This window comes from Triturus cristatus, chromosome 2_2, assembly GCF_964204655.1.
Source record: "Triturus cristatus chromosome 2_2, aTriCri1.1, whole genome shotgun sequence".
Lineage (NCBI taxonomy): Eukaryota > Metazoa > Chordata > Amphibia > Caudata > Salamandridae > Triturus > Triturus cristatus.
This window is the reverse complement of record NC_140582.1, coordinates 392,734,630-392,755,471: the sequence shown is the minus strand read 5'-3', so window position 1 is coordinate 392,755,471 and position 20,842 is coordinate 392,734,630.

Here is a 20,842-nt window from a genome sequence, read left to right as displayed (position 1 = left end):
ATTTGATTTTGATTTAGAAGCGCTGAACTTGCCCTTCCTAATATCACATTAACTAGTGCTGGAGTTTTAAAAGAAAGTGCCAAACAGTCACCATGAAGTACTTTGTGACCCCTACAAACCCACCCAACCCGCCTAGCCATTTAAAATCTGCAAAAAGCACTGCCCCCAGCCCAACTTTAGTGTTTAACCAATTCAGTGATTTATTTCTTAGCGAGTCCCATGTTTCTTGGATGGGAGCACATAGGGTTGGGATGTTCACCAAAATGACCATGTATGGGATAACAGCAGGGAGCAGGTCTAATCAATCCGTGAAGAGCAAGGAATGTTTAGGAACAGGTCCCCTGGAGCGGGTAGTACAAAATGTTGTATACCCCCCCATTCTGCATGTTTATATTAATCTGAATAATCAACTAATAGTAATCTTATTAATTTGTTTGCAGTGAAAGACTTACCAATTATATTAATAAAAGAATTACATGTGGGAATTGCACTTTGTATGGCTAAACTAATTGTAAACTAACATATGTACGCATACTAATAGTAGAAAATTAGAATATTGCATGTTAAATCTTGCTTTTGTAATGTAATTGTAAGTTGCGCATCATTGAGTGAGTATAAACGCTTTGAATGTTGCTATTATGCTAGATAATTACTTACACATAAGAGAATTAGTGAGGGTTTAACATTTTATTAGCCATTTCCATGTTTTAATTATGTTTATGTGTTTGTTTTGCTTAAGTTGACCATTTCGGCCTAATCCAAGATGGCTGAACGAGACGTATAATGTGACTGCTCCTGACACACGAGGTTCTGGGTGAAGTGCGCATGCGTCACTGCCAGCAACAATGGCCTAGTCCTGACCCCAGGAGATGATGTTCTTGTCAAGGACACTCTGGGAGCTTCGCCAATGATAATACAATGGACTGTCTTAAAACCGGAACCAGCAAGTACGATGACTTCATTTTGTGGACTATGTGAGAACGTTACCGCTTGACCCCATGTCCACCAATGAGGACTTTCTAAATCCCCAATCTTGATACATTTTGACATTAATTTCATTATAAAAGTAGGTAGGGAAATAAACTAAAAAACTCTTCCTTCTTTGACGAACTCGATTTCCTGACGTTATGCTGACGGAGAGGACGGTGACACTGCTGGACAGCTGTTATCCTTAATCTTTGAGAGACTGAATTGCGGCCTGACTTTGATGAATTTTAAGGTTTTTCCACGACTTGACTGACTTAGAGGACGACTATTAGCCAGATTAGGTAAATATGATGTTCTGTGGTTTGGATGATGATTTCTAACAATTTGCGATTTTATTAGATAAACGATATTTGATTAATTGATAAATGTGTTGTGTCAATTATTTGAAGAAGAAAACTAGGATAAAGAGTAGAGTATAGATAACTGAATGGTTTCACTAAACTACAAAACAACTAAATGATTCATCTCCCAATGAGGGGAATATCACAAGGTTGGAGTTAATATAGTATTCAATGCATTTAGGGTTTTAGGTAAAGATATTCCTTTCATGTCAGCGTTTGGAAACCTATTCCTCTAGGGAAGCAGATCAATGAAGTATGAGTGTTGGTGTTATGGGCCCCACCAATGAATGTATTTGAGTGAATTTGCTATTGTGGTATTTGGTCTGCGACGAAGGGGTAATTTGATGTTCCACGCTGCAACAGTTTTTCTGGTAGCAGAGTTATGGTTTTTATTGTTTGGTTTGGTGAATATAGCTTGTAAATTGCTTATTGATTATTGGTTATTGGTTTATGTACTAACACTCTATGTGAGTCGCGTTGAGTTCTATGTTGTTTGCACGGCTTCTGGGCTGTAGGAAGTCGGAAGTTTGTAACGGTTCCGTAGTAGAGCAGAGGTAAGCGCTGCTCTCGGGAAAGACGGAATTGTTGTTGCCCTGTAGGCACACAGGGAGAAACGTGTAATGATTGAAGTTGCACGACGCATTGTCTGGGTTCGATTCGGTGACATCGTCGTGTGTTACCATTAGAGACATTTTCTGTGTGAGAGAAGTGTATATGATAGCGAAGGTCACCTGTGAAATTTTGTTCTTAGGTACCAGGAGTCCAAATGGCATTCCAATAACGCTTATCACTGGAAAGGTAATAGGTGTTCTCTGAGCTTGCTAGAAGGACAAAGTAGAGGGAAGCCCTGCTTTGTTAACATATATCATAATCCTGTAGAACGACAGACTGTTCGCTGTTCTCGGGAAAGACAGGATTCTGTGTGAATGTACTACATTTTCTCGTATGAAAGTGCGTGAATGTAAAGGCATTCAGGTTAAATGTGAAACTCTAGTTTTATTTCTCAGGAGCATTGGGTCTCCAACTATCTGTCTTAATTCTGGAGAAACGGTTAGCTAATGATTGTTAGAAGGGTAAGGTAGAGGGATGTGCTACTTTATCAACTGAAGTAGCGATTCCGTAGTAGGGCAGAGGTAAGCGCTGCTCTCGGGAAAGACGGAATTCTCGTGAGAAAGGTCTATTGCTATTCCTTGGTTAGTAAAGCGGACAATGGTGGTGTGTTTATGTTGTTACTAACAGAATTGTAAATTTTAAACAAAAACTTACCGAGCGGATTTTGTGAAGGAGGGGTAGACAGGAGCAGGAGCTGCGGCAGCGGCAGCGGTTGCTGACGTCCGAACGACCGCGCTGGGATTGGACAGTCGGTCAGAAACGTAAAACGCTCTGGATTGGTGCGTTAGTGTGCGCCGCGCTAGGAGTGCAGAAGTACAGGGTGACGTAGACGTTCCATATTGGTGCGTTAGTGTGAGCCGCGCTGGGATTGGAGAATTGTAAAAGTGACGTAGACGCTCCGTGTTGGGCGTTAGTGTGAGTCGCGCTACAATTGGACAGAATAGCGGTACAGTTGTAAGGAGAGACTAGTGAGACACGGAAGACAAGGAAAATGTATTACGATCCACCAGAAAAGGAGAAAAAGTCTTGGTCTGGTAGAATTAAAAAGTGGTTTAAAAAGGACAAACCGATTGTAACTAGGGAATTACTGTTACTTCCTCCACCGAAAACCCCTGCATCCTTTATGGTTGCGAAATATGGATATCACACCTGTATTTGGTTAGATAATTGGGTCAAGTATACCGAAAAGGACGGAGTGTTGGCTTTTCCAGAACATGGTTCATTTAATTTGGCAGTTTTGAGAAATTTGAGAGAGAAAATGATGAATTTAGAACCAAGACCTAGACCGACACAATTTGAAGCATTGACGGAGTGGGAAGATGAGATGCATGACCGGGAAAACAAGAGAAATGATAGAGGGTATAGGTACATGTTTGGTCGATCATACGGACATGAGATGCATGATGATCGAATGAGAAGGTGGCGGAATGCAAGTATGACTGAGGGTTTGTTTCCCGTAAGAACTGCAGGAGAGAATGAATGAAGAAAGTGTGTAGAAAAAAGGCATAATGTGGAATAGAGAGGGTATGGAGTGAATGAGTCAGAGGATGATGTTCTTGATGACATGTTCTATAAAAATCCACCCCCATATCGACCAGAACCAGAAATATTAATACGAATCATAAAATCGGAACCAGAGTTCCAAGATTTGGGAAGGAACAATTCCATTAGAGAGGTAGAGAAGAAGTTCTGAGGTAAAATAAACTATGACAATTCAGCAGAAATAGCAAAAACGACCCTAGAATTAACAGAGAAAATAAGAGAATTGACTAAAAATCTGGAAGCGGTAACAGTTCCAGTAACGATAGGTCCAGTAATGCCTATTTTTGATAAACAGAAAGATAGTGAACACTGTTTGACGGTCCCTTATAAAAGTAATAAACCAGTTGAACAACCAAGAATGAGTCAGAATGAGAATCCATGGAGACAGACAATGAGTATGATTGAACCGAATTTTTCAAATCACCCGTTTGTAGGTCAAAACTGTGCAGAAAGGCGTATGACAATAGTGGAGTCAATATCAGAAACACAAAAGGATTTTGGACAAGGAAATGTAGAGAAGCCAGTAGGACCATCTACAGAGGAATTGAGTGAATGGTTGAGAAGCTTGCAGAAGAAAGACAAAGAATCTCAGTCAATAGATGTGGCCAAACTACGAATGGTACTGGAAGAATTAATAGTAGGAACTATCCCTACGGAAAAGCTAAAAACTTACCAAGATGAGGAGTTGGTATTTCTGTGTAAAAGCATAACATGGAGAGCAAAAAGTCTCCATGAAAGATTAGAAAAAGTGGCAAATGAAATGGGTATTGATATTGAAAAGGTAAAAGCTCTACAGAAACCATATCGGGTAGATTTCACTGAAAAAGACATTGAAAACATGAATACCACAGGACGAATAGGACAGATTAAAGAGATAATTATTTTGTTGAGAAAATGGGGAGATGTGGACAAATGGAAAAGTAGATGGTATTGAAAACGAGATGAAGTTTCAGACAAAACCTTTTCGGCTTTCCCTGTCAGAGAAAAAGAGAAGGTGGTGACAGAATGCCCTATGAGAGAGATTCCAGGTGGAGAATATATGTACATGTCCCATGGACTAGACAGGATATTTTGTCATTTACAAATGACTTCCCTCGACTACGTGAAAAACCCGTCGAGTGGTACAGACAGGTGGACAGATTTGTAAAATTATCCAAAGTATTGTGGATTGATCTAAATAGCTTGTTTGACATAATAGTACCAGCAGATCTATGGACAGAGTGCAAAATCATTTTAGATTGGCCGACGCAGGAATACCCAAGGGATCCAAAAACAGGAGCTCCAGACCCCGAGGTAATGAAGAAATACGAACAGGTTATGTCATTTTTGAAAAACAAGGTACCTCCTAAAGAGACAGACTGGGTAAAAATTGACAGAACACATCAGGAAAGCAAAGAGTCAGTACATGCCTATTATGAGAGGTTAATTTTGGCCTTTAAACAATTTAGTGGAGATGAAAATTTAAGTGAAAAGGATTTGAGTCATTTTGTATACAGGTTTGCATATGGTCTTCGTCCAGAAATTAGTGAGATGATAAAGCAGCATACTGTAGATTGGCAAAATAAGAAAATAGACGAAGTGCTGAGACATGCAAAATATTTTAGTGATGAAATTGAAGCAAAACAGCGAAAATTGAAAGAAAAGGCTATGTAGGCACAAGTAAAGGTAGCAGAGAGACAGGAAGCTCAATTAGCAGGACAAGCAGGGTCAAGACCAAAATTTAATCCTGGGAAGGGTAAAGGAAATATCGAGGAAGCCAAAAAGAAATTTCCATGTCATAATTGCGGTAGGATAGGGCATTGGAAATCCGAGTGTAAATTTCCTCCAAGTACTAACGATGAAAATGCATCATTGAATCCACAGGTGCAGAATGAGGTGAGTGGTCAACAGCAACGACAACAGCAGGTTGTAACACAACAGAATCAGGTGCCAAAACCACCTTTTCCACATAACAAAAATTGCCTGAAGTATAGTAAAGAGAAGGGATTCTACAACGAAGAACAGGTAAATAAGCCGCCACGCGCTAGCGCTTCTTCACAGTATTGGCTGCAACGCGATGAAAGCGATTCAGAAGAGGGTTATTGACGGTGCCAAAGGGAGGAAGAAGAGTGCGTGCTTGGCGCAACTCTAGAAGTAGACCAGACAGGCCCATTTGTAGATGGAAAAGTTAATAATGAAAATATTACTTTCATAGTTGATACTGGTGCTACTCGATCAACTGTTAGATCAGCTGATGTCAAGAATCTTCTTCTCTTGGATGAAACGATCCAAGTAGTTGGTGTATCCAACAGACAGATTAAAACTTACCTTACAGAACCAGTGAAAGTTAGCATAGGGAAATTCTCTGAAATGCACCGATTTGTCGTGAGCTACACCAGTCCTGTGAACTTGTTAGGTAGAGATTTAGGGCCTCATGTAGGTAAATAAATTTTACCGGTTCTTAAATACCGAGCCGTACCGAATCGGTAAATTAGAATCGGTAAGTTATATGTAGGTAAAAATTCGGTAACAGTTACCGATTCGGTAACATTCGGTAAATACGAATCGGAATTCACCGAATCGGTAAATACCGAGGTGATAATTACCGATTCGGAAAATACCGAGGTGGTATCTACCGATTCGGAAAATACCGAGGTGGTATCCACCGAATCGGATAATACCGAATCGGTATGTACGGATTCGGTAAATAACATCACATGACTTGACGAAACAGCTAATCCTGTGCAACGACAGCCCACCCAACCAGGAACTGCCCACACCCAGGCAGGTGTACACAATTAGCCGACGTGGCCACACCCAGGCAGGTGTACATAATTAGCCGACCCTGGAGAGGCTTGGAGTGCAGAGGAGAGGCAGGGAGCAGTTGCATGTGCGAGCGGGAAACGAACAGCATGTCCAGCCAGAGAACACAGAAAGACGGAGGGGAAAGGAGGAGGAAGCTCAAATTCAGCCCCAAGGAACTCCAGGTGCTGGTGGAGGAGGTGGTGAAGCCGCACCAGAAGCTGTTTGGGAGGCAATCCCTGCAAGTGCCTGAGGCCGAAAAGCGCATCATATGGCTGGCCATCCAGGCGCAGGTCAATGCTGTGGGAGTGACCCACAGGGACATTGAGGTCCTCAAAAAGCGCTGGTATGACCTGAGGATTGTGACCAAGAGGAAGATGGGCGACATCCAGAAGGAGGCCAGCCAGACCGGAGGTGGAACCAACAGGGCACCTGCCCTCACCGAACTGGAGGAGCTGGTGGCGGCCACAATCGAGCAAGAGAGCGTCGTGGGTCTTGGGGACGCCGACAGCTCTGCCAGAGCCGCAACACACCAAGGTAAGACGAAAGCACAGCAATGTAGCCCCCCCTACCCCTATCCCACATCCCCCATTGTGAAACGAGAATCACACTGCAGTCCACACGTGTCAGTGCAGACAGGCAATGCATTCCGGGAGATGTAGTCAGGGCAACACTAACCATGACGTAAATGTCACAGGGCAACAGGGCATGTCACGCACTCGAGGCACAAGGAGACAGAGGACAGATTGGAATGTGAAATGATTTATTGTGACGCTTGCAATGCAGCCCTTCGGGGACACTGAGCCAATGTTGTTTTTCTGTCCACAGATGTGACATCATGCAGTACAGGGCATGCTGCAGGGGAGACGGCACACCTGCCACAAAAATCACCTCTAGCCAGCACGTGTTCAGACCAGGGAGCAGGCCCACTGGCAGCCGCACCACCAACACAGCCAGCCTCGCCGCACACAGAGCCAGCATCACTTCACCGAGAGCCAGCATCACCACAACCACAGCCAGCATCGCCACTCATGTTCGATTCACCGGCCACATCTCCGCTTGCAGGTGTGAGAATGAGGAGGCGTCCAGCAGCCAGGCTACGGGCCTTCGACACCTCGTCAGACGACAGCATGGGCCCAGAAGACCGCACCGGGCACCAGGAAGGGAGCCATCCCACTGTGCCCCACACCTCACAGGCAGCACAGACGGGAGCAAGAGGGCGCCGCAGGTCGCGTGTCCAGAGTCCACCAGCACCCACTGACGGCCATGGTGTCTTCTTGGGGCTCGAGGGCCAAATGTTGAAGCAACAGCGCCTGCAATCAAAGGCAGTTATGTCAGTCCAGAGGCACATGCGGGTGATGAAGACAAGCTTAGTCAACATGGACACAAACATTGGCGGCATGGCTGCGGGCATTCGGGACATGTCCCAGTCAATCCAGCAGTTGTGCAGCAAATTAGATGCTGACATCGAAGCACGGCGCCGGGAACGCCAGAGAAGGGACACTACCAGCAGGGCACTCAACCGTCTGGCAACTGCGACTTCCCTACTTTGCCGGCGCTCTGTGACGATGCAGGAGGGCCTAACACAGTGCTGCAGCGACCTGTCTCGGGGGATGGTGCAGGTGACAAGTGCACTAGGGGTGCTATTGAGTAGTCAGGCGTCGACAACTGCTGCAGGGGATGCTGCGGAGCGCATCGACACCAGCAGCAGCATCACACCCCCCGTCCCAGAAGCACGCAGGAGCAGCAGGCGGCTTGGGGTTGGCTCTAGTGAGGATGCACAGGCCGTGCAATCCACCACTGCAGCGCGTATGCGCAAACATTGATGTGGCCCTGCTTAGCCACTTCCCATTGGGTGACGTAACCCTGGACATACTCCTTGTATAGATGGTATATTGCCAGATTGGCCTGTTCATGTGTTCATGGCGTGGTGCCACATTAAACTACGTCATGACTTCTCACAACTCGCTGTGTCCCCTCACTTACTCAGAAATAGTTGCATGTGATCTCTGCCCGTCTCTCTCTCCCATCGATTGCAGTTGGCACTCTAGCTGCGCTGCCCTCTGGCTGGCCTGACTCATCCTCGTTGTCCTCAACATATGTTAGTTCCACATCTGTACCTTTTTTCGTGGCAAGGTTGTGCAGCATTGCACAAGTGGCAATAATCTTGCAGCAGGTGATGGGTTTGTACTGGCGTGCGCCTCCGCTCTTGTGGAGGCAGCGGAACCTGCTCTTCAGTAGTCCAAACGTGCGCTCCACCACATTGCGTGTTGTTTTGTGGGCCACGTTGTATCGTCTCTCACTCTGGGTTGCTGGGTGTAGGTAGGGAGTGAGGATGAATGAACGGCATGCATATGCACTGTCGCCTGGATGAGTAAGAGGGAACCATCAGTTACATGCCTCTATACACTCTGATTTGCAGGTTTCAAGGGGCGTCACTGTTACTTACCCAGCAGGTATCCCTCTCCGAATTCGCCGGCACTCAGTCGTGTGTAGATCCCACTATTCTGAAAGATGTATGAGTCGTGGGTGCTCCCAGGAAACTTTGCAACAATATCTGTGATGATGTTCCCTGCATCACAGATCACCTGCACATTGATGGAGTGGGTGGACTTCCTGTTCCTGTAGATGTGCTCTGTATCAGCTGGTGGACAGATTGGGATGTGTGTACCATCAATACAGCCGATGACATGGGGGAACTGTGCCATGTGATAAAAGTCTGTTTTTGTTTTCTGCAGTGCAGCCTGTGTGTTTGGGAAGCTTATGTAGTGGTGCATTCTCTGCATCATGGCATCCAGGAACTTCCTGAAGAAACGGGACAGGCAACTCTGGGATACACCACCCACCGCAGCTATCACCACCTGATAACTGCCGGATGCCAGTAGATGTAGGCTGCAGAGCACCTGCACATGTGGTGGTATGGCGTGCGCCCTTCTTGTTGGCTGGTCCAGGAGTGGGTGCAGGTCCCTTATCAGGTCCATGATGGTTTCGGGGTGTAGCCTGTACCTCTCATGTATCTCTGCATCAGTCAGCTGTAATAGTGTGATGCGCTGTCTGTAGATTTGTTCCTCCCGTCGCCACACCCTCAGTCCTGCTGCCTGTAGACGTAGGCGCCTTGCAATGACGTACATGGCGGCCATGTTGTCCACGCTGTTGCATTTTGGGATTGCTTATGTGCATTGTTGATGGTTACCACCTGCTTTCAATCCGTGTTAATTACCGACTCTTATTTACCGATTTTCCTGGATTTCTTAATTACCGCCTGCTCCTACATGTCATTTTAAATTTTTACCACTTCATATTTACCACTTCATATTTACCGATTCGTTAATTATGTATTCGGTAAACATGAATCGGTATTTTGGAATTCGGTAACTATGAATCGGTATTTACCGCCTCATATTTACCGAGAAGTGGTTTTTGGACTCCTACATCTCACTTGTCTGAATACCGGTCGGTAACGGCATATTTACCGAAAATCGGCCGTTACCGACCGGTATTTCGCTACCTACATGAGGCCCTTATTGTGCAAGATGAACTGCACTATATTTTGTACTCCAGATGGAATAGCCTTTGAAACACCAGATGATGATGTGCTGTATAAAATGACAATGGCAAACAGGGAGAAGGAGGTTTACTGAAACCTATGCTGTATTTAACCCTGATGAATTACCAAAAGAATTAAAACAATCTGTTAAAGCAGAAGTTTGGGATTTCACCAGAGAAGACGTAGGATTAATGAAAATGTAGACCCAGTAAAAATAACTGTAAAAGAAGGAGTAAGCTACCCAAATGTCCCACAATATAAATTGACACCTGAAATAATTGAAGGAGTTACTCCTGTGATTGAGAAAATGATAAAACAAGGAATTTTGAGAGAAATAATGAGTAGCCCATGTAATTCACCAATAATGGGATTGAAAAAGCCTAGTGGGAAGTTCAGGATAGTGCAAGATCTGAGAAAGATAAACAAAATTGTTGTACTATGTTGTCCCATTGTACCGAATCCATCTGTGATTTTATATCAGATCCCACATGACGCAGAATGGTATACAGTGATTGATCTGTGCCATGCTTTCTTTTCCATCCCTTTGCATCATGACAGTCAGCAAATTTTTGCATTTCGTTTCGGTGAGCGTATTTTGGCATGGTGCCGAATTCCACAGGGGAATACAGAACGCCCCTCAATATTTAATCAGCTATTGAAGAAGTCTTTGGAAAGTCTAGAAATGCCCACAAATTCTGTATTGGTTCAATACATCGATGACCTGCTTGTGGCATCGAAAACCCGTGACGCTTGTGAGGTAGACACGGTAGCATTGCTGAATCATTTGGCAGATGGAGGACTAAAAGTGTCACCATCGAAATTACAATTTTGTAAGAAGGAAGTACAATATTTGGGACATAACATTGAAAAAGGACAGAGAAGAATAACCATAGACAGAATCAGCATCATAAAGAGAATGAGTCCACCAATGACCCAAAGAGAAGTGAGAATGTTTCTGGGAATGGTTGGACATTGTCGTCAGTGGATTAGCAATTTTTCATTGATCGCAAAACCTTTGGTACGACTGACAAGAAGTGATGTGAGAGATCCAATTGATTTGAACAAAGAGGAATTGGCAGCATTCAAAAGACTGAGAGAAGGATTGTGTGAAGCACCTGCATTAGGAATGCCTGATTATGACAAGGAGTTCGAGTTGTATTGTAGTGAGAGAAATGGATGTGCACTCTCTGTTCTAGTACAGAAGCATGGAAAACTGAGGAAACCAATTGCATATTTTTCATCCATGTTGGACCCAGTAGCTGTAGCCCTACCTGGATGTTTGAAATCAGTAGCTGCTACATGTCGAAGTTTGGAACAGAGTGAGGGAATTGTGATGGGTTATCCTGTGAAAGTGTTTGTACCTCATGATGTGGCGATCCTTTTAACAAGGAGTCGTACTCAGTATATGACACACAGTCGACTGACTAAGTATGAAAAGGTCATATTGGGTGCAACAAATGTGAGTCTTGTGAGATGTGTGAATGTGAATCCTTCAACACTGTTGCCAGATGCAGAGAATGTGGAAGTAAGAGATGAAGCAGATCATGACTGTTTGGATGTATTTGATTTCTGTACAAAACCACGACCTGAGATAAAAGATGACCCCTTACCAGAAAGTGATTTTGTCATGTTTGTTGATGGATCTTGTTTGAGAACAGATGATGGAGTGTTGAGTGCAGCATATGCGGTATATACAGTTGCAGCAGTAATGGAAGCATCCTATTTGAAAGGAGTAAGATCAGCCCAAGTAGCTGAACTTGTTGCCTTGACAAGAGCGTGTAAGATTGGGAAAAGTGTGGGAGTGACTGTGATAACTGATTGCCAGTATGGCTATGGAGTAGTCCATGACTTCGGCCAGATGTGGCTGCAGAGAGGTTTCCTAACCTCAAGTGGAACTCCCATTAAAAATGCTGAAGTGGTTGGAAAGTTGCTTGAGGCGATACAGCTGCCTAGGCAATTGGCTGTTGTAAAATGTGCTGCCCATAGTCGCAGTGGTGATTATATTGCCACTGGTAACAAATTCGCAAATGACATGGCGCAATACTGTGCACGAAATCAGAATTCAATCAATCGGGCTAAGGAAAAGGAGGTGATTTCTTGTTTCCCAATGTTTACTAACACTGTGGGAACATGGGAAGAAGAAAGACAATTGCAGGAGGAAGCAGGAGAGGAAGTAATAAAACAGTGGGTAAAAGCAGGATGTGCACCAAGAGAGAAAGATCATGTGTGGGTCTATCGAGATGGAAGACCAGTTATGCCTGATAGCATGATGTCTGCCATGGCACGGATGTATCATGGACAGGGACACATAGGGAGAGACGCTATGATTAGGTCCTTTAAACAGACTTGGTATAATGCAAAATTCAGACTTGTAGCAGAAAGTCTTTGTCAGAGATGTCTAATTTGTCAGCAATACAATCCAGGAAGAGAGCAATCATGGGGTGTCAGAGAACGATGATGGTGTCAATGTGATCACTCGAGCAATCCGCTGCTCACGCCGGTCGCGTAGCCGATCGACTAGACGCCCTGCGATGCCACGATGCTCAGCTCAACGCGCAGACTGACAGCGAGAGGATTGCCAGCGCTGGGCTCGCATTCTTGTAAAAACATTTCAACTTGCTTTTTCAACATCGCAATCATTATAAATCACCGGACACTACCTGCCTGGAGCCTGCTAACTCGGCTAACTCGGCTCCTGCTGTTTATGCTATTTTTGGCATTTGAACCTCCTGAACCCACCGCATCGATCTGTATCTCTGGACACGGGGAAAATCGCCGGTGGCAGCGACAGCTCCATCGAGGCCTCCTGATAATGAGTAACAGAGGGCCCAAGAAGGGAACCAAACCGAAGGCTGCCGTCAACAATGACTTTAAAGACACGGCCCCTGAGAACATTTCCAGGCCCAGACTCGAGGTTAGTGGCAACAGAAAAGTGCTGGGGCGACTGGGGGGGGGGGGGGCAGGGGTATCTAGAGACTCAGCTGGTGCTCAGCCACCACGTGCCAAAATGGTTTTGTGCTCCAAGGGACAACCACCTGCCGCAAGCGCCAAGACCCTTCCATCAGATACCCCGGAGGCCCCCTCCCTAGATTCACTAACCCCCCAATCACCTACGCTAAAATTACGTCAAGAGACCAGCCTGGCAGATTTAAAGACAGTAGGTGTGCCACAATCTGGTGGAGGAACTATCACGGATTCACCAGATTTAGCCAAAACATTGAGCAACTCCCTCTGCTTGCCTAAAGATGATAATGATAAAACGGATAAGAAGGCAATAGAACTTGATATCCACCCAGCCCCTGCTGGCATAGTTCTAAATAATCAAGACTGTACCCATCTGAGCTGTCCTGATACTCCCTCTATAGTCCCAGATATCGATGTCGCCAATTACATTCAGGGCCTGGGAACCGCGATTGGTGCACAAGCACCTTGGACTCCGGAACCTGGGCCCGAGAACTTTTACTCGGTTTCCGACGGCACAGAAACTACCTCTGATGAGAAAGGTACTGACTCTAGTGAAGATGGCAGCGAGGAGTCAGTCAAAGACACCGGTACGGTCCAAAGACCCAAAAGAACTAAAAACAAAGGAAAGAGACGCAGTCAACTCAAATGGGATTACTCTGACTCACAGATGTCTTATCCTTTGGATGAAGACGACTCCCAACCTGCAATCTGGGAAAAGACAAAGAACTTACCAATGGTCGCTACAGAGCCCTCACTAGCGTCAATCCTAGCCTCAATTAAAGAATTCCAGGAAGAGGTTCGGGCAGACAACCGAGCAGCCAAAGGGGCCGCTAAAAAACTACAAGGAGGTCTGAGGCGACTGAATGAGACATGCACCGACATAAGCGACCACGTCTCCATGGTCGAGGGGCGCACTTAGTACCTTGAATCAGAGACCACTGCTACTAAAAAACAAAGCGAGAGCAATGCCGCCTGTCTAATAGATATCATGGAAAAGATGGAGGAGCAGGAAAATCGCCAACGCAAAAACAACCTACGCTTACTCGGCATTCCGGAAGGGAAAGAAGGTGAAGACCCCAGGCGGTTCATTGTCAAACTCCTTCAAGAATCCTTCCCCAAACATCCAGGATGGGACTGGGACCATGAGGTGCAGAGGGCACATCGCTACCCCTTCAACATTAGAAGACAGCGCGGTGGTAACAGGGCTACAGATGAACAACCAAGAGTATTCCTGGTATACTTTGGGAACTTCCTGCTGAGGGAACTGATCTATGACCAGGCTCGCCCAAACTCCAAGAAGGAGGCCAACGGAATAACTTTCTTCGCAAAACCTGACTTTTGCCACCAGACCATGGAGCGCAGATGGCGTTTAAGACAACTAATTTCCCCATTTCAGCAGCTAGGAGCAGAAGTCTATCTCATGAACCCTGCTAGACTTAAAGTGATTTTTAATGGGGGATTTAAAATATTTCTGTCTGAAATAAAGGCTGGGGAATACTTAGAGGAAATTAAGTCCAAGAAGGGTCCAAGATAGAGAGCTAGAGATAGCACCACCAGCACAAGTACAGACACATACACATACACTGAAAATGGATAACGCAACGGGAGGATGGGTAGGCTAAACAATTTTTTAATTTCTTAATCTCTTAGGGCTAGCTTTGCTACAGGCGAAGCAAAAATTCTATTAATGTAGTAATGTAGTAATGTCCTACACTAAATTTTCAAGAGCAGACTAGTCGAGCACACAATTAAACTCGTACGGCGTGATCAGCGGCGGAGCCTCACTAATGACTACCATCATTCAGGTTATTCCTGATCGCTCCAGAGAAGGGGGTGTGGGGGGGCGGGGTAAGGGTCACTTTTAGATTAGCACAATGGAATCAAGGACGCAGTTTCTCACACAATTTTTTACTCACTCATTTAGTAAGCACAACTAAAGAACTTATCAAAGAAGCACATCTAATCAATCAAAAAACTTCTGGTTATCTCAAATACCCAAATGGCTAAAATAAATACTCTCAGGCTTATTTCCGCAAATATTTGTGGGTTAAACGACGCCGTAAAAAGGCAAAAAGTCACGCAAGGCATACGGTCTTTAAGGGGTGATATCATCTGTCTCCAGGAGACACATATAGAGGGATCACAAAAACACCTATTAAATTCACTAGGGCTTAAAATTATAGGGGCTACTACACAAGGAGCTAGAATAAAGGGGGTAGGAATTATGGCTGACAGGAGACTTCCTTTAAAAAACCCACGTGTCAAATCTGATCCACTAGGCAGATGGGTAATCACCGAGTGCCATCTCTTCTCTAATCCCCCTTTTACTCTATGCTCTATCTATGGTTGTAACTCTGATGACCCAGGGGTCATCAACTGGATCTCTGGAGAATTAGCTCACTGGCCCACCCCAATAATTATTTGTGGTGACCTCAACATTAATTTGCCCTGCGACTGGGAAACCGATACTAGGTGGAAATATAAAGGCAGAAAACCGCTAGTGTATCAAGCAATCAGTAGCTTAGTCCAAACCCATGGGCTGAGCGATGTTTGGTCTAAACTTAATTCCAACCAACCCGGATATACCTATTTTTCTGCACCCCACCGGTCATTTGCTAGACTAGACTATTTTCTCATTTCTTCATCCCTACTGGGCAAATGTACCATAGACACAGCGCCGCGTTTTATGTCAGACCACAACCCACTTATTTTGGAAATCAAGGGGCTAGAGAACTGGAAAGAACCCCCAAGATGGAGCTTTGAGAAAGCCCTCCTACAAGACATAGGCTATAGAACTCACATGCAAACCTGGATTCAGGAGTTTCTGGAGATAAACATTGGAACGGCCTCAACAATGGTAGTCTGGGATACACTAAAAGCGGGTATTCGGGGAGAAACTTTAAGGTTCTCGATTAGGAAAAATAAGAAAGACAAATTGAAAATACTCAATTTCCAGGAAAGGCTTAAAGAATCAGAAATTAAACTAGTCCAAATGGTTCACACTGGTCAGGATGTCGAGAACCTACAAAATGAGGTTATATTAATCAAGGCCGAAATAGGGACAGTATTTGCTGAAAAAAACCGCAGCTAAATGGGCAGCGACGCGAGAAACAAATTATGAATGTAGCGATCGCATTGGTCATCACCTTGCTGTCAAAACTAGACAACAGACCATAGAAAGCCAAATACTCTCGATTCAAGCACCAACAGGAGTTGAAACTAGCGATCCTAGTGAAATACAAAAAAGCTTTCAAGATTTTTACTCTAAGCTATATTCAGAGGGGAATAACACGCCAGTCGATTTAGAAGATCCTGAGACTACCAATTATCTAAAAGAAATAGAGTTAAAACAGCTTAGCCAGGAGTATCGTGAACAACTGGAAATTATCCCGAACTGGGATGATATCCTGGAAGCCCTAACCAGCCTTCCAGACGGGAAAGCCACGGGAATGGATGGCATTCCCGTGGAGTTCTATAAAATATTCGCATCCCAAATTAAGCCTATCTTTCTTGCTGTGATAACCACCATACTTAACGGGGCTTCCCCTCCGGCCTCCTGGTCAAATGCCAAAACCTCTATCTTTCTTAAAAAAGACAAGTCACCTCTAGAAATGGGCTCTTATAGACCAATTACACTTATAAACTGCGATTCTAAGGTATATTCCAAAATACTTGCTTCAAGAATTTCTACTGTAGTTGAATCCCTGGTGTCAGAATGGCAACACAGATTCATACCCAAGAAAGGCACCACTGAACACATTAGACGGGCCATTACTCTGTTTGACGCAGCACAGGTGACAGGAGACCCAATGTCTTTGATCTTACTAGATGCTGAGAAAGCATTCGATCGGGTCTCCTGGCGGTTCCTGTGGTGTGTCATGAAGAGAATGGGCTTCGGGCCAAAACTCACGCAGGCTGTACAAGCTCTATACCAAAGCCTGACGGCCTGTGTGCTGGTTAATGGGAGATTGACCGAGCAATTTAATATCTCTCGGAGAACCAGGCAAGGCTGCCCCTGCTCCCCCCTACTCTTTGCCCTTTAAATAGACCCCCTAATCAAGAGGATTGAAAAGAACCCAACAATTCTGGCAATAAGCATGCAGGGAATCGACACTAAAATCATGGCTTATGCCGATGATCTGGCCATAACCACTTCTGAACCTAAGAGTGCCATTTTGGCATTGGAATTGGAGGTACGAGAATTCGGGAACATTTCGGGATATGCGCTGAATAAAAATAAAACCCAGATAATTATAAACAGGAAAATCAATTGGATTGATCCCCGGATCGTGACTCACGCTAAATATTTGGGGGTCATAATCACAGCCAACATAGAGGAAATTGTAACTGAAAATATATCCCCTTGATTACCGAAACCAAAAAAGCCCTGAAAAAAATAGACAACTTACACCTGACTCTTGTAGGCAGATGTAATGTAATCAAAATGACCTATTTCCCGAAATTGTTATATTATTTCCGCTCCATCCCATTGGAATTCAGGAAGGCCAAGCTCCAGAAACTCCAACAAATTTTTACGCAATTTATTTGGGCTTACTCACAACCTAGACGAGCACTAAAACAATTGTCTCTTCCCAGGGAACGAGGTGGTTGGGCACTTCCTAATATAGCACTATACTATTGGGCCTCAGTTCTACAATACAGTACTGAATTGTTGAAGGAACATTCCATCCCTCTCCCAACAGGCCTTCCTTCACCATTTCGGCTTCTATTGGGAGAAGAGACCCGCGGCTGCTTATTTAGACAAATATCCTTCGGATACTATAAGCATGTTAGGTTTAAGACATTGATGAACTCTTTTAAGGTCTTTCGCAATATCCGCAAAACCTATGGGCTAGGAACATTTAACTATTATACTCCTATTATCGAGAAGCCCAACCTTCCTGCCATTTTTGACAGGTCTTATCTACTGAATTGGTATACGGCTGGTATCACTAAGCTAGGAGACCTAATTTCCAACAAAGGAGTTAAGCCATTTCTAGAGCTACAAAGCAAACACGGACTGAAAAATCATGACACCTTCAAATACCTTGCTATTCACGACTTTCTCGTTCGAAAAGTCGGGGGGCCTGCAGGATTCTTGGAGAACGAACTCATTAATACACTGCGAACCCCAACGACCCCTCAAATAGGTCTCATTTACTCTACTCTAAACAGCCAAACCCCAGATGACTTGCTTAAAATAGCAGACAAGTTTAGAGGCCCCGCACAGTATGTTTTACATCTCACTGGCGCTCTCTCAAAGCGACTTATTGTCAGCAAAACTACAGGCGCAACATTTCAAGACCATTTTTTTTCTATATATTACACCCAGTAAAATTGCAAAATGGAGGCCAGGCAGGGGGACAATGTGCTCCCGATGCTTGGAGTTTGGTGCCGATGCAGTACATATGTTTGCCGTCTGCCCCAAACTTACTCCAGTTCTTCGCAGAATTCAGGATTTTCTGGGAAGGGTCAATACACAGACTATAGCTCTGACCCCTATAACCATACTACTGGGAACCCAGGAAGAGATTAATAGGGAAAAAGGTGGGGCGCTCATCTACGTTGCTATGACAATATGGAGGATCTGTGTGGCATCGGCATGGATTGAGACTGACCCACCTTCTTTCCCCCAATGGCTAGCTAGGCTAGTTGCGACTTACCATCTCGAAAAGGCCATATACGCTAAAAAAGGACGCAAAGGGCAAAAAAAGGGACTAGACATCTGGGGACCCTTTTCCACCTGGTTGGAACAATCAGATCAGTCAGGTTCATATGTTTAATCGGACTCCCTTCTCTTTCCTTTTCATATTTTTCTTTTTGCTTCTTCTTTTAACTTTGCTTAAAGTTTCCTTGACGATTTTCGTACTTATTATTCTTAAGCTGTACATCTTTTCTCTGTGTCCTTGAAATTTGTCATTTGACAGTAAGGGGGGGTGGGGGGGTGGGAGTTGGTATACCTCAAATTTATGTATCATATGCATTGGAAAAAAACAAAAAAAACAATCCAGGAAGAAAAACAGTAGTGAGTCTAGGAACAATAGGTCGAGAAGGAGGGCCTTTTACCAGAATGGATTTCATTGAAATGCCTCCCTGTAACAGGTTGAGGTATATTTTGGTTATGGTATGTCTATTTTCCAGGTGGGTAGAGGCATTCCCAACAAGAAGAAGTGATGGGATGACAGTGGCAAAATTATTTTTGAGGGAATGTATCCCTAGATTTGGGTTCCCAGTGACAATTGAATCAGACCGAGGAGGACATTTCCATAATGAGATCATAAAACTGATTTGTGAAGCATTGAATGTACTACAAAAACTGCATTGTGCCTATCGACCAGAGGCTTCTGGTGTAGTAGAACAAATGAATGGTACTATCAAAAACAGAATAGGGAACATGTGTTTAGCCACAGGTATGAAATGGCCTGATGGCTTGCCTCTAGTACTCATGACTATTAGATCAATTCCACACAGAACCACAGGGTTGAGTCCAGAAGAAATCATCATGGGACGAGCCATGCGCCACGTTTTTATAACAGTCAACAAGCTGATGACAATAACTGATGACATGGTTTTGGAATACTGTAAAAGCCTGGCTGACGCAGTTCATTCTGTGTTTTATCAGGTTGGAGCGGATGCCACCACCCTTGAAAAAAAGCCAGACCATGATCTAAGCCCAGGAGACTGGGTAAGGATAAAAGTCCACAGAAGAAGAAACTGTTTGGTTCCCAGGTGGGGAAAACCAAGACAAGTCATCTTAATCACAACAACAGCTGTGAAGTGTGCTGGATTCAAGAACTGGATCCATGCAAGCCATACTTTGAGAACTCCAAATCCAGTCGACAGCAAAGAAAAGGAGTATTTTAATGAATCAGAATCCAGTACTGAGTCGGATGACGGAGAGCCAAAAGACAAAGAAAACCCTGAAAGGGGAGAAACAGAGCCGAGTTTAACTTTTGTCCCCAGAAGTAATTCCCTGAGGAGAAGGTTACAGATTTCTGATACCAGTGCAGACTCAGAGACAGAACAAAGAGCACACTCCTCCAGGAAAGAACAAGGGAAGAACAAAGAAAAGGACAGTGGAGAGACGATAAAAGAGATCCATGAGAAGGAAGTGCCTGATGAAAGATTGAGAGAAATTCCACCTGAAATAACACACTTAGATGAACAGGTGCCAGATACAGAGAGAGAGGGAAAGATTATTGTGGAAGACCCCCGAGGAGGTGAAGGGAACTCCAACATCCAGTTAGAAGCAGGGACAAGTAGTCAGCAGGAAGATTGCGTGGCGGAGAATCTAGGAGGGACATAAGTAGGGAAAACAAAAGAAGTGGTGGTAAAAGAAACTGTAGAAAGTAAAAAGCAAGTTGAAACAGAGTCAGAAGAAAGCGAAGATTAAGTACCAGAAGGCCGAGTTCTGAGAAAGAGAGCTTGGAGAACTGAAAAGAACGATAAAGGGAGTAAATTGAAAAGAGCGGCAAAAGACGACGTTTGGCCGAATAAAATAAAAAGATTGAGATATCGATTGACACGTGTAAATTCACCAAGGGCTGAACAGATGAATGAAGTGACGAGTCAGGAGAAATCGAAAGAAGAAGAAACAATTGTAGTTAAGGAAAGCAAAAGAACAAGGAAACCTAACCAGAAGTATAAATCACTGGAATGGACATATTTGGTCCTGCCTGAAGTAAAAGAAGAGGCGGATAGCCAAGGAAATCCAGAGGTGGTTGTACTGGATGTGGTTGAGGAAGACGAAGAATCGGAAATCCTGAGAGTTATCTTGTCCGATATTGGAGAAGAAGCGGATGTTCAGGACATTCTGTATACCGAAAACGAAGGAAAAGTGAAAGATGATGAAACGCCAAACTGAATGAGACAAGAAAACTACTGATGGAAAGACAATAAAATACTTAAAAAGACAAAAACTGGTAGAACCACGTAGGTGCTTAGAGCCTTGGGTTAGAAAACTAGTTGTGAAGTAGAAGAGGCTAAGTCAAAAAACACGGTCCATTTCAGCAAAGATGGCAAACATAGATAGTAGCAAAGGTAAATGTACATTCTTTAGAAGATGGTG